Genomic DNA, 6,006 nt, shown 5'->3' with positions numbered 1-6,006 from the left:
GCTGGGGAGAGGAGATCAATTTGTTAAGCACCAACTAAGTGCCATGTAAAGAATGCAGGTACAAAGAATGAACCAATCTCTACTCATAAGGAGCTTATATTCTGACGGGGCACATATATGTATACAAGTATATGTATATATACTGTATATGTATATATAATGTATACATATATAAGTACATATACGTATATAAGTACATATATGTATATTTGTTGTTTAGTCATATCTGACTGTGACTTCATTTGAGATTTTCTTGGCAGAGATACTGGAGTGATTTGCAGTTTCCTTCTCCAGCTCATTTTACAGAGGAGGAAACTGAGACAAACAGAAGTAAGTGACTTGCCCAGGGTCATACAGCTAGTAAATGTTGAGGCCAAATTTGAACTCAGGAGGATGAATCTTCCTGACTCCAGGCCCAGCACTCTATCCACTTCACCATCTAGCTGCCCCATACATAAATATATGCAGCATAAATATGAAGTTAGTGAATATAACTATATACACAGTAGTTGTACTAGGTTGCTTGGGAAGGAGAGAGGGCATTGGCAATTGGGGGATCAGGAAAGGCACCAAGAAGAAGATGGTACTTGAGCTGCCTCTTTTTTGAGACTGAGTGTCCCCTCACTGGCAGGCCTCACCTTGGCCTGACATAGAGGCTTTGGTCTGCTCCATTTCTGGAGTGGGCTGGCTGGCCTCTCAGGAGGTAGCCTGGTAGGTAGGCCCCTCTTACAGAGGTTCACCATACTGGTGCCAGACTTAGTTCAGATATCTATTAGGCTTAGCCAACTGCAGCTCAGGACTCCCAAGTAGAGCTGTCTCTTAATAGGAGCTGGAGGGAAGAAGGGAGTGCACCCTAGGTATATGGGCTGGCCAGCACAAAGGTACATAGAGGGAGATAGAGTGAGATGGAGTGTTGGATGTGGGGAACAGAGAGAGAAGCATTTTGGCTAGATTGTTGCACTTGGGAGAATATATGAGATGCAAGTCTGTCCTTGTTCAGGGGGCCTTGGTAGACCCAGTCAGGGGGAGGAGAGAAAGGTTTGTTTTTGTTTTTAAGAACACTTTTCCTGACCTCTAGGAGGAGAATCAAAAGTCTGACCATGTCACTGGCTTTTTCGAGAAGCTTCACTGGCTCCTTATTCCACTTCAAATCAAATATGAACTCCTCTGATCCCACATTGCTCTGCTTTAGACTCTGTTTTAGCCAGATTGTCCTACTTACTGCTTATCATATATAACAATCTGTCTCATGCTTCCATACTTTTGTATAGCCCATCTCCCATGTCTGAAATGCCCTCCCTGCTCACCTTTGCCCCTCCAAATCCCTAGGGTTTTTCCTTCCCCCAAAGCATTGTTAAGGTGCTTCTTCCTATAGGAAGGCTTTCCTGACCACCACCACCCCCCTTCAGTTATTTATGTTCCCTGTCTCCAGCCCACCCCCAAATTACTTTGTATTTACTGTGTGTGTTTTGTGTACACTTAACTTCCTAGAGGTTGTCTTTCCCTGGTAGATTGTAAGCTCCCTTGAGGGCAAGGACTGCTTTGGGTTTTGCCTATGTATCTCTGAAGTCTATTACTATAGGAAGCATATTGTTTGCTGAATTGAATTGATGAGTCTGGGCAGGGCTGACCCTCTGTGAAGTAGGACCAAATATTGACACCTTCCTTCTATTATAACACGTCCGCACTTCCTGACACCCCTCTTTCCTCCCTAGAAGATCAGTCCCCCTGCAGCATTTCACCTGCTTCTCACTTCCCCAACCAAAACTTTTATCTCCTTAGTACTGTGTTAAGAAAAGCAAACACAACACTATACGATGAACTCAAACACAGCTGTTTTTGTATCTTGCCCCTGGCTCCCCACTCCCGCCACCTCCCCATCCTCACTTCCCTCTCCTCACCAGCTGGTTCCAGTCACTTCTGGATGTCTAAAATCCCCTATAATTGGGCTTTTCTCTTCCTGCTTGTCTTATCGTGGGGAGGCGGTCACCTGTCACCTTACCCTCAAACCTCAAACTCCACCTCTCAAAGAGACCTAGAATCAGCTTCCTGGAATAGCTATTTTCTTTTATTTCTGTGGTCCTAAACAAGAGGTGATTTATAGCCCAGTCATCCTAGGAACACCTGACAGGTTTGTCCACCTCCACGTATTGGGGAAAGGACAAAGAGGACCCTCCGAGGTTTGGAAACATCATATTCTAACATCAGACCCAGGGAAAGAAAGTGAAGAACAATGGAGGCTTGACCCTTCTGTCTGGTAGTGGAGGAGGCTGGCCACCGGCAAACATTTCTTAAGAAGAACAAGCGTGTTGCACTGGAAAAAGCGATGGATTTGGAATCAGATTATCTGAGTGCTGGCACTTACTACTTAGGTTCTCTTTGGCAAGTTCCTTCATCTCTCTGGGCCTCATGCTCCTTATGTAAAGATGAAGAAGATGGATCCTGAAGGCCTCTGAGGTTTCTTTTAGCCCTATGATCCCCCTAGCTTTGTGCTTGGTGTTGGAGACACAAAGATTAAAAAAAGAAAAAAGAAAAAGAATATTTGTCCTCAAGCCACTTTCAGTTCAATAGAGGAGCTATGACATGTCAGTCAGTCAAGAAACATTTGTTAAGTCCTTACTATATACCAGACATGTACAAAAATAAGTCTGCTATAAGGTAGTGGGCTAGGGTAAAGGGAAGCTACAGACAAAGTGTTCCAGAAAAACTTGGGGTGCCCACCATCCCCCTGGTCTACACCCCTAATGCCACCCCATCTCACAGGTGACCCCACAGATGCATAGTTTGGTTTTATAAAAAGAATTCACTTGAATAAACTTATTCACCATAGACTATGTGCTAGGTTCTGGGTATACAAAGACAAAAAAAGATTTTGTGGGCTTGCCACTTAAACCTAAGTGCCTAAATTATGCAATTCCTGCATTGCAACCTGCCTATTGGACGTCACCTCCTTGATGTTCTTTCTCTAGCCTCTAGATCTTGCTATGTCCAAAATGGAATAAACTGTTCTCCCCCTCCACTATTCTAGTTCTGTCAGAATGCTACCATTCCAGTTACCTCTGAGTCAACAACATTAGCTTTCTCTCTGTCTCTCCCTCTCTCCCTACCTATCTCTATCTCTCTTTGTCTCTCTGTTTCTGTCTCTGTCCACCTATCTCTCCAAATAAGAATTAAGCACTTTCTGAGCATAAGGCACCATTCTGAGGGCAAGGGAAACAAAAACAAAACAACAGAGTCCTTACCTACTAAGAACTTACATTCTACTGGGAGATACTGCAAGTGTGCAGATGATTAAAGCCCAAGTGACTGGAAGACAAGAGCCCTGAGACCTCCATGATCAGGGAGAATAAGAGATCAGAGAGATAAGGGGTAGGAGGTGATGCTGAAGGGAGGTGAAGATGAGGAGTGGGGGACAACCTCTGCAAAGGCAGAGACATGAGAGATTTAATAATGCCAAGTTCTGAGAATAGTAAGTAGCTAGTCTGGCAAGAATACAGCAACGTGAAGGGGAGGAGTGTGAAAAGAGTCTGGAAAGGTAGGCTGGAGCCAGATTGCTTGGGGCTTTAAGTGCCAAGGAGAGAAGCTTGCCATTTATCCTTGAGGTAAAGGAGAGCCACTTATAATTGTTGAGTAGAGGAGTGGCATGATCAGGTCTGTAATTCAGGAACATTATTTTGGCACCATGTGGAAGGTAGTTTGGAAAGGAAGAGTTTTGGCAACTGATTGGATGGGGGTGGGGTATGTGTGAGGGAGAATGTTGAGTAGAGAATGGCGCCCTCAAAAGAATAGAGATGTTTAGAGGAGGGAATGAATCTTGCCAAGTCTTGTCAATTCTACATCCACAACTTCCAAACCCTTTTCTTCACCCACATGTTGTTTGATCATTTCGGTGGTGTCAAACCCTTGGTGATCCCATTTGGGGTTTCCTTGGCCAAGACAGTGGAGTGGTTTGCCCAGTGCTCTATCCACTGAGCCACTAGCTGCCTCTCTCATCCACATAGCCACCACCTTATTTCTATTCCTCAGTTTTCATTATTTGAACATTTGTAATAAACTACTAATTGGTCCCCTCACCTCCAGTCTCTTTCCTCTCCCCCTTTCCATAAGACTACCAAAATAACCTAAGGAAATCAGCCAGCAGCCATTTTGGGGACCCCAAAGCACCAGCTGTTTCCTTCAGTGTTCCCAAAACTGAAACATACGCTTTGCACTGCTGTCTGAGACCTTCTTCTTACTATATAATTAATGTATAATATATATATATATATATATATATATATATATATATAATCATATATATAATCAATGTGCTAAAGACTGTGGAGGACCCAAGTATAGTACATAGAGATTTGGGGGCTCATTCTCAACCCCCCCTCTAACAGGAAGGTCAGGTCCCCAGAATGCTGCTACTGCTGCCCCCTGCAAAGTTCTGGGGAGGTATAATACTGAGGGATTGTGGGAGCTGTGTTCCTTTCAATCTCACTTAGCCAGTTAACACTTCCCAAATATCATATAACCCACTGAAAAGTTGCTTTCTTCTCAATACCACTTAAACAAATTTAACATCAATTAGCTTTTACAAAGAGATATTTACTGAGAAGATATAGCAGGAACCACAGCACAAAAACTTCTTCCCCGCCCACCCCCCTGCAAAAAACCTAAAGAAAAACCCCACAAACAAACCTGGAGCACAATTTCCCCTTTATACATTCACTTGGTCCCCAGGAATGTGGATTCAAATATAAAATGGTTGCTACAAAGCCACGTTAATTTCTGGGTATGTATGGCTGGTAGAAGAGTTGCTCCCTGGCTTGCAGGACCTCATGTCTTAGTGTCTCAGTTGCTGGGGTAACTCACTGGTGGACTGGATTAAACAGGTTGCTCCATAGGTCTAGGCCCTCTCTGGGTTCAGCTCCTGCCTCTGACTCTGCTATGGTTCTCCGTTGGCTGCTCCAAACCTTCTGAAGCTCAGAATCTGGTTCATTATGTCTCTAATAATCATTTGTCTGAACAGGAAAGAATAGATCCAACAGAGACAGAAGAAACAGTAGCGCCAAGGGTTCACAGCCATGGGGGGAGCCGGTAGGAGAGGGGCTCCCCAAACGTGAGGATTACAGAATTTCTTCCCCTCACTTGAAAGCCATGGGAGTGAGTTCTTCCATTCATTTGAGCCTTTTATATGCACACTTAGTTCCAGTTCAGCGGCCAGTTAAAAGATTGTTTTTTAAAAAAATCACTTTTAACTAACCAAACAGGAAATAGTCATAGGCTACCTGTGTGTATTTTGAATTAGGGAAAGGGCCTCTCCAATACGCATGCCTAGAAGCAGGCTAATCAAGTCTCCACAAGGGTTATGAGGCAGCACATATTATGCACACTCTAAGGATTGGGTTTCATATAGAAGAAAAGTAGAAGACATACTACTTACCCTTACAGAGTCAAACTCTATCTGAAAAGCCTGGTTCTACCTTTCCCCAACTGCTATATCCTGATAGGGTTTTTACTGGAAATGCTAGAAGCAAGGGTCAATAGATGGTATGGTATGCTGCAAAAAGAGTAAGAGATATGTGACTGATGGCCTGGGTTCAAATCCCAGCTAGGCCACTTCCTACCAGAGAGATTTGGGGAGTGACTTGCTTAGATACTTCAATGGATGTAATCACAGAAAACCCAGAATAAGGTTCTAATGAGGCATTAATCCAACTAAACTATAAAAGATCTCTAAATCTTCATAAAGTGAAAGTTAAGAAGGTCCTAACAGGGATTGGTTGAGCAGACAAATTACCTTAACCTTTAAGGATTTTGAATAGCCAAGGCCTAGAGGAATTTTAGCAGTTAGTGGGGAAAGGAAGAGATTTCAAGCTTTAACTGTCTAAGGAAGAGACACCTGCAGTGGAAAGAGGGAATTTCTCTGATGCCAACTCTCATCAGCTGTTGTAGGTTAGACAGGTAGGAGACACTGCATCCAGCAGGAAGCAGAAACAAGACACTCCAGACATACATAGC

This window comes from Trichosurus vulpecula, chromosome 5 (assembly GCF_011100635.1).
Source record: "Trichosurus vulpecula isolate mTriVul1 chromosome 5, mTriVul1.pri, whole genome shotgun sequence".
NCBI lineage: Eukaryota > Metazoa > Chordata > Mammalia > Diprotodontia > Phalangeridae > Trichosurus > Trichosurus vulpecula.
This window is presented reverse-complemented; position numbering follows the sequence as displayed.